Here is a 9,834-nt window from a genome sequence, read left to right as displayed (position 1 = left end):
ATTATTATTGTGTTTCACTTTGCATGTTTTGACTTCCTGAATAACTAGGTTATCTAAACTATCCATAGTCGATCATACTTTGGAAGTTGGTATTGAAAATAGACTGTCATGAATGGGTCTGTAGATTGTCTAAAGGCGTTTAGACATAGCAAAAGTTTGTTGTAGTGTTCATGAGTACTTCTAGAATAAAATTTGAGTACTGGATTAAACCCACATTTATCTGAATCACTTCATGGATTTTATCACGAGTGATTGTGAGATAATAATATCTTATATTCTTGAAACCAAGACATGTGAGTTGTAGTTTTCAATTCGGTTGCACATTGACATATGTAAACACACCAGTACAAGCAAGCATTTGAGTCGAAGTTTACCCATTCCTTTTACTCAAAATGGGATAAAAGCGACACATGTGGACCCCTCGATGATTTAGTGATGACAACCCTAAGTGCTTGGCCAAGCCCGGACTGATTTGATTTGTAGATTCGTTTTTGCAAAACACAAGTCCAACCAACCAATCACGCTCCTGGAGCTGGAATAGGCCAAGCCTGCTATGGTTGTGGTGAAACCGGCCACTACAAGAGGAATTACCGTAAAGCAATGACTACGGGCAACACAAGGATGTTGCTAGCAATGGTCCAGGAGGAGGCAGTTGATGATCCCACCATAGTAACGGGTACGTTCCTCCTCGACAACTATTATGCATGCATTCTCTTTGATAGTGGTTCAGAGAGAATTTTCGTCAGCCATAAATTCAAACACTTACTAAACTCAAATCCAAACCACTAAACCAAACATTCACTGTCGAAGTGGATAACAGAAAGAAAGAAAACACTAACAACATATTCATAGGCTGTACCCTCACCCTAAACGAGTAAGTACAAGCAACCATTTGAGTCAAAGTTTACCCATTCCTTTTACTCAAAATGGGATAAAAGCGACACATGTGGACCCCTCGATGATTTAGTGATGACAACCCTAAGTGCTTGGCCAAGCCCGGACTGATTTGATTTGTTCAATTAGTCGGTCGTCATAAATCAGAAATCAGGAAACAACAGATGGACATAGAATATGATTATAATTAATGTCTCATGTCCATATGATATCTAGAATGGAGGAATATATGATCCCTTATCTAATGGATGCGTCATTGACTAGGTCAGTGTTCATCAGCGGCTTTTAAGAGATACGATTGCTTGTCGGGATTTTGGAGTCATACTTGCAATAATAGTTATTAGACTGATGCAAGTGGGAGACTGTTGGATTAGGAGAGTAAGACCACAACTACAATTGGTATGTACTTAACCCGAGAGTAGCATGATCCATTTCGGGTTGCATATCATTAGGATAATTTGATAGGATGGATACTTAAGTAAGAGTTTACTTATGATTTATTAATATATTATAAGTTCGAATATATTAATATGAAATCATATTATTTAATTAGTATTGATCAAAAATTAATTGGGAATTAATTATGTGATCAAAAGAGACTAATTAAATATTTGGGATTGATTTAGTAAATCAGTTATTCTTATAGTGTGGACCAAATGTTATTTAGGATGGGCTAAACCAATATGGTAGACCATGGATACTCCATGGAGGTTTAACCCATGGAGCCTAAGTAATATTAAAGGTCATGGGCATTAGGGTTTGTATGGATGTAACCCTAGACTTTTCCACACTATAAAAGGACTCCTTTAGCGCCTAAAATCATGGACTAGGGTTCTTAGAGTTCATTAGAGCCGATTTTGGAGCTAACAACATCTCTCTCAAGTTCTCCTTTGCCCTAGGTGTGTTGTGAACCGTTTGAGGCATCACACTTGGGGTGCTAAGTTCTTAAAGTCCAAATACAACAAGTTCTACAAGTTACATAAAGAGGTAAACTCCTAACTAGTGTTTTATGTTGTTTATGTCAGTCGTATGCTAATTGTAGGCTTAATACTTTGGAAACAATATTGCATCTATAATTAGAGAAAACATAGATACAAAACATTTAGGGTTGTATGTGTACCGTAGGATGTTGTAGTATACTAAAACCCAACAAATATTGCCCGAGGGGCGAGATGCAAAAGCTGGAGCAGGAGCTCTGGAGTCTGAAGATGAAAGGCTCCAATATTGCTGCTTACACTGAGAGGTTCAGTGATCTTTCTCTTTTAAGTCTCGGGATGGTCACCCTGGAGAGAAAGAAAGGGGATACATTCATATGGGGATTAACTCCCCCGATGCAAGGAACTATCCTAGCTGCCAACCCACTCACGTTTGACAGTGCCAAAGGTCTGGCAAAAACATTAATAGATCACGGAGATCGTCAAGATCCTGTGTCCGCTGCTCCCGAACCACCTAAAGAGGGGGGTGGAAAGAATTTCTGGAACAAGTGAAAGAGCCAATCTTCCTAAGATCCCTCCAAGAAACAACAAATAGTGGTAGTTCACGATGCTACCATTCCTGTTGTTGTTCCTACTACTCAAGCACATGTCAGTAGAAATGCTGGAACTCTCCCAAGGTGTAACAAATGCAACTTCCATCATCACGGACCATGCCGTGACATGCAATGCACCAACTGTGGCAGAAAGGGACACACAACCCGTGTTTGCAAAGCACAAGTCCAACCAACCAATCAGGCTCCTGGAGCTGGAATAGGCCAAACCTGCTATGGTTGTGGTGAAATCGGGCACTACAAGAGGAATTACCCTAAAGCAACGACTGCGGGCAACACAAGGATGTTGCTAGCAATGGTCCAGGAGGAGGCAATTGTTGATCCCACGATAGTCACGTGTACGTTCCTCCTCGACAACTCTTATGCATGCATTCTCTTTGATAGTGGTTCAGGGAGAATTTTTGTCAGCCATAAATTCAAACACTTATTAAACTCAAATCCCAACCACTAATAGAAACATTCACTGTCGAGGTGGATAACAGAAAGAAAGAAAACACTAACAACATATTCATAGGTTGTACCCTTACCCTAAACGAGTAATCCTTCCCCGTCGGGATTATGCTGGTCTGCATAAAAATCTTTGATGTCATCAATAGTATGGATTAGACAAGTCTTCATGGTGCATATATTGTTTGTTACGAAAGAGCAATTCGCCTCAATCTACCTAACGACAAAGCCCTTGTGATCTATGATGATAAATTCAGCACGAACCTTCGTATCATTTCGTGCATCAAGGCCTAAAAATACCTGCGAAAGGAGTGACGTGTATTCCTAGATCATGTAGTCAACGAAAAAGAAGAAGTTAGAAACCTCGAGAGCATCCACGAAGTGTGAAACTTTCCTGATGTCATCCCCAAAGATCTTCTAGGAGTTCCTCCAGAACGCCAAGTCAAATTCTGAATCTACTTAATTCCCGGAGCTACCCCTGTAGCTAAATCCCCTTACCGTCTAGCACCGACAGAAATGTAGGAATTATCCAATAGGCTGAACGAACTACTCAACAAGGGATTCATTAAACCAAGCTTCGCACCCTGGGGATCACCGTTCTTGTTCGTGTAGAAGAAGGATGGATCTTTCTGAATTTTCATAGACTATCGCGAACTAAACAAACCCACTGTTAAGAATCGCTACCCTCTACCTCGAATCGATGACCCCTTCGAACAACTCCAAGGAGCCAACTACTTCTCAAAGATAGACATGCGATCGGGGTACCATCAATTACGAGTCTAGGAGGATGATGTTCCTAAGACTACATTCCGGATTTGATATGGTAAGTACGAGTTTGTAGTGATGCCATTTGCTCTAACCTACGCACCCATCGTATTCATGGATTTAATGAATCGGTTGTGGCTTCCTTTCCTAGAAAAATTCGTGATAGTATTCATAGATGATAGAGTAAGGTACACGAATGGTCCTTATAGTTTGGGGGTAATTTGCGCGTTTGGTCCCTAACTTAATTTTTTAACTCGGAAGGTCCCTATTGTTTGTTTTTATTACGCTCTTGGTCCCTACTGTTTGTTTTTATTATGCGCTTGGTCCCTATCTTACCTAAAAAGAGTATTATTTAAATATGAAAAAAATAGTAGGGTAGGTAAAGTAAAGTGAGACGGATGATATTGGGGGTGTGTTTATTTAAATAAATAAAAAACAATGGCAAAATAGTTTTTTTAGGTAAGATAAGGACCAAGTGTGTAACAAGAACAAACACTAGGGACCTTCCGAATTAGAAAAATAAGTTAGGGATCAAACACAAAATTTATCCTAAACCATAGGGACCATTCGTGTAATTTACTCTAGATGATATACTCGTCTATTCACGAAGTGAGGAAGAACATAGACAACACTTGAGATAAGTTTTAGGAACATTAAGGATGGAGAAACTATATGCGAAATTATCAAAGTGCGAAGTTTGGATTAGGAAGGTAAATTTCCTTCGTCACATAGTTAGCGAAGAAGGCATACATGTAGACCCGTCCAATATTAAGGCAATCGAGAATTGTTCAGCACCGAGAAAGTCGACATAAATTTGTCAATTCTTGGGTCTTGCTGGCTAATATTGTAGATTTATTAAAAACTTATTCAGAATTGCTAAACCGCTTACCACCCTGACTCAAAAGGGTGTGACTTTTAGTTGGGGAGAAAAAAAAAGACACTACGTTCCATACACTGAAACAAGCCCTGTGCATCGCACCTATTTTGTCTTTTCTAGAAGGGACAGTGGACTTCGTTGTATACTGTGATGCTTCTAAACAGGGGCTATATTGTGTGCTTACGCAGCGAGGAAAAGTTATTACTTACGCCTCAAGACAGCTCAAGGCACACGGAGTCAAATACACAACTTACGATCTAGAGTTGGGAGTAGTGGTCTTTGCACTAAAAATCTGGAGACATTACCTCCATGGTACCAAGTGCACTATCTTCACCGACCACAAAAGGCTTCAGCACATCTTTGATCAGAAGGAACTTAACATGAGACATCAGAGATGGGTAGAGCTACTAAATGACTACGAGTATGAGATACGCTATCAACCCGGAAAAGCCAATGTAGTAGCGGATCCCCTTAGCCAAAAGGAATACTTAAGTCACAGAGTGAAGGCATTGACCATGACAATCCATTCCCATCTGCCCACTAAATCAAAGAGGCTTAGCTGGAAGCCTTGAAAGCCAAAAATATGGCAGATCAAACTCTACGAAGAATGGAAAAGAACTTTGAGATCAAGGGAGATGGCGTTCATTATTTCATGACCCGGATCTAGACCCCAAAATTCGGTGGTTACAAGGAGGTTGTCATGAATGAAGCCCACAAAACTCAATACGTGTACCTAGGTTCATAGAAGATGTATTTGGATCTCAAGAAACTCTATTGGTGGCCAATCATGAAAGCTAAGATTGCTACCTATGTGGGTACGTGCCTAAATTGTGCCAAGGTGAAGGTAGAATATCAAAAGCCCTAAGGTTTACTCCAGCAGCCGGAAGTACCTGAGTGGAAGTGGGAAAAATTATGATGGACTTCATCATCAAATTGGCCAAGACCCCGAACGGTCACGACACTATTTGGGTAATCGTTAACAGACTGACCAAGTCCACCCACTTCCTGCCAATCAAAGAAACATAAAAAATGGAGAAACTGAATAGTTATTACATCTAAGATATAGTCTGACTGCATGGTGTACCAAATCCATTATTTCCGATAGATATTGTAGATTCACCTCATGATTCTGCTAATGTTTCCACATGGTGCTGTAGAATTATTATCAAAAGATGGTACCCCTTTCAAGGTCAATGGACATAGGATTAAAAGGTATGAAGAAGGAGTCCCAAGGAATTAAGGCATGGAAGAGTTGCTGTTGCTGGAAGGGATTGCAGCCATGTAGAATGGGAGGAGTCCAGCTAATGACTCCTTAAAAAGAATCGCTTCCGGGAGGCAACCTGAGTTTAGAATTTGCATTTCTTTTTTCCTTTGTTTTCTTTTTAATTTCTTAGGATCTTTTTCATTCATCTTATTCTGAAAATATGTTTTAAATGATTGCTTGAGGGCAAGCAATGCTTATAGTGTGGGGTGGTGAGTTAAAAATAAGAAAAAAATTCATTTTTGTCAAACTGCAAGCTTTACTCGCCGAGTAGTATCGTGTACTCGGTGAGTACTTACCAAAATACCTATAAAATTGCGAATATGCAGTTTTACTCATCAGTAGAACTTTTCTACTCAACGAGTAGAAAACTCACACATACGGCTTATAATCTGTGAAAAAAGGGTTTTCACTCATTTTACCCACACACTTGCAGTGCACAGCCACTCTCAAGCCATTCCTTCATTTTTTTGCTGAATCTTCAACTTTCAAGAGTAAAGGTATGATTTTTACACTTAATACTTATCAAAGTTTAAAGCTTTATCCCTTCTTAGCCCTTATTTTGTCTAAATTTGGATTTGGGGGTTCCCTCAATTTCTAGGGTTTTGATGTTACTATGAATTAGGAGGTTTTAGGAAAATTTCTTTTGGATTAGTGGTTATTGGACTTAGTACAGCAAACCCCTATGTAAAATTGGGTGTTTTGGATGACCCATATACTAGCGACATCAATCTGGTCCGGATGTTCATACTACCCGCGGAGTAGGACATGAACTCGGCGAGTAGAATGCTTTACAGATCTGTTCTGTTCGATTTTAATTGTTGGGTGTTGTTTGTTTGTGCTTTCTTAATGTTATTCTGCAGGTACCATGTCCAGAAGAGGTCAAACTTCAAGAGGGGGAAGCCAATGGGACATCCCGTGGCTCTCGTTTCGCCAAATCACCTCTAAATCATCTCAAGCTCGTGCCAAAAACAAATTAGAAGCTTTGAAGTAGAAAGAGATTCACTTACCTAATGCAGTGGACTGGGATTAGCTGGGGAAGATTGGTTTGGAAGAGGAATTGAAACCATATTTGGTGAAAGAATGCAATATGGGGGATTCTACCATCATATGTGATGGTTGGTTACAATTATTCAAAATTCAAGAACCGGTCTTCGCTGAATTATGTTGGGAATTCTTTGCTACCATCTCATTCCGGGTGGTAGTGAGTATTACAATCCAAATGTAATTTCCTTTTCTCTTGGTGGGGAGCTACGACAATGCAGCATGGCTGAGTTTTCATGGAGGCTTGGCATCTATGAGAAAAGTACTATGTTAAATGAAGACTTTGAAGATTTCTTGGAGAATTGCCACAAATATCTCCCCGATGTAGTGTTTCCTTCTACCTGGTGGAGTACTATTGCCAACCGGGTGTACATCCCATCTACCGCACAGGAGGGACACATTCGTTCACCGATCCACCGTCTCATTCATCGTTTCGTTGCCAGCACGATTAATATGCGGAAGGACAATGACAAGGTCCCGACCCTTGACATCTTCTATCTTTGGAGTATTATTACTCACGATGTTTTCTGCAATCTCCCATACCGCATAGCCAAATATCTTGCGGAAGGGGCTGTTAAAGAGAAGGTGACCTCCAAGATCAATAGAGGGATGTTTGTGACAAGGCTTGCAAGATCATTTGGGGTATTAGATTTGCAAGAGGCAAGGGCGCTGACGATCATTTCTCCCCCTCTATTCAACACTACACTATATAGGAGGGCAAGGATTATGGAGAAGTTTGGATATTCTTATTCTATTCCACATGCGGATGAGCCGGTTATCCCCGAGGAGCCGGGAAGGCGGGTGAGGCAACGAAGTGAGCGGGTACGAGAAGACCCACCGGTTAATCCGGTGGAGGAAGAGAACGATGGGTGGAACCAAGTTGAGTACCGGCGATCCTTGGATGATAATGGAAGAGGGGTCAATTATAATAATCAATCATTTGAATATCTCTTCCAACAAATGCATATCTCTCCGAGACCCAGTCCCGGTTATCCCTACATTATGAATTGGGAGGAAAGGATGATGAGAGGCAATGAAGGAGGAGGAAGTGGAGTTGGAGGAGCTTACATGGAGGAAGAGGATTGAAGATTTTATGTTTTGTGTTTTTTATTTTATTTATGGTGTTTGATTTGAGAAAATGTTGAACTTGGATGATTTTGTTTCTTTTAGGATTTTTATTGCTTTCACTTTTGGTTGCATATTTTTCAGGATTGGAAGGTTAGGATGCATATAGAAGTTTTAAGGGTCAAGGTTCAAGTGAGGAAGTGAGGAATGTTCAAGTAAGTGTGCGAAGTTTTGTCATTAAGGTTGAGTCCGTTAGAGTTGGGAGTGATGGAGAGTGTTGCTGCTGACATGTTTAGAGGAAGAGTCAATGAATTATCCCGATTCAAAACCTTAATTGAGAAGAAAACAAGTTGGACAATTTATGGCAATATAACGCCTACTCGTTGAGTGCAGAACTCCTACTCGGCAAGTGCATGGGTAATTACGCGTTATAACTGCAAGTTAAGCTCAAACTCGCCGAGTACACGATACTACTCGCCGAGTAGATCAACATTTTTCGAGTTCCAGAGCTATTTTGAGCACTTTCAATGCACTACTTGTCCATTTTTCATGAAGAGTTGTTACTGGAGGTTTCTAGGAGCTTTGTCCTACATTTTTGAGTTATTTGCATGTCTACCACATGAGATTTTGACACCCAAGACATGGATGAGCTATTTCCATGTCTAAAGTTAATTAAATATGGAGTGAAGAGAAGAGATATCAACCTAGCGACTGCTACTCCAGGGGAGTTTGTTCCAATTCTCTCTATATTTCATATTTTTATTTTTGCGTGATATGCAATGAGGGCATTGCATAAAATAAGTGTGGGGTAGGGGGTTGGTCACATGTTAGTAAATTTAGAATCTTAATTTAGGCTAATTTTAAAAAAAATTCAACTCTTGCATACAAAAATATTACATAGGAATTAATTTAGAAGATGTTGGTAAAAAGCAATTAGGATTCCATGTTAGAATTGTGTTGATAATTGCATGAAAACCCAAATGTTTAGTTGAGCCTATATACGTTCTAGTGCATTTGTGGATTCCTTATTCCAGTGAAATCATGGGACAAAAACACGACCTCGCGCAGCCCAAAGGATGCAATATGTTTAGCATCGTGTACCAGAAATCTATCCAGGAAAATTATTATCGTTAGCCAATAAAGGTTGAAGTTGAGTGCCCCTTCTTAAGCATGTAGGGTTTGGAGTGGAAAAGTGAGTTACATGTTAAAAAAAAGAGAGAAAATTACAAGAAAAGTTTGAAGAATTTTTGGAGCATCAAATTTAAATATGAAATTAGAAGATCGAAAATTCCGAAGAAATTCAAAAAGTTGAAGATACCAAAAACCAAACAACAAGGTGGTGAATTCAAAGAAATCAAAGATCTAATGTCAAAGAAATAAAGAATTCCAAAGAGCTCCAATATGGTATCATAAATCGTAATTATCTAGATTATGTATGCTTGGGTTGCTTGTAACGCCTGAGTTTCAGGGTTAAGCATTTTTGTAAATATAATAGTCTAGGTCAACTCTTGTAACTCTTTTTGAAGTAATAAAGATGAAATATTTGAGTATTATGTGAATTATGTGTACTTATGTGCTTATTATTTAATTATAAATGTATAATTAACAAAGAATAAAAATAAGCGTCAAAATTAAAGTGTGGGATAAGCCCGATATCTCTACATAAAGTTGTAGTGGTAGAAACAAGGATTCCGAGGATATAAAGAACACCGAAATACGAGTTATAACGAAGAAGTTATGACCCGTCGAAGTTTCGCGACAGAACCGGCACGATACCGGAAAGCGTAAATAGTAAATTTACACTAGAGTGAGATTTAGCCTTAGCACTCTAAACGAAAATCGTAGAATATGTTACACTAAGAACATCGATAAAAACAATGCCCAAATCTGACTTCGTATGAAGAAGTTATGATTTTTCGAAGTTTCCAGTTAACG

Source organism: Lactuca saligna, chromosome 3 (genome assembly GCF_052625555.1).
Source record: "Lactuca saligna cultivar CGN05327 chromosome 3, ASM5262555v1, whole genome shotgun sequence".
Classification (NCBI taxonomy): Eukaryota; Viridiplantae; Streptophyta; class Magnoliopsida; order Asterales; family Asteraceae; genus Lactuca; species Lactuca saligna.
This window is presented reverse-complemented; position numbering follows the sequence as displayed.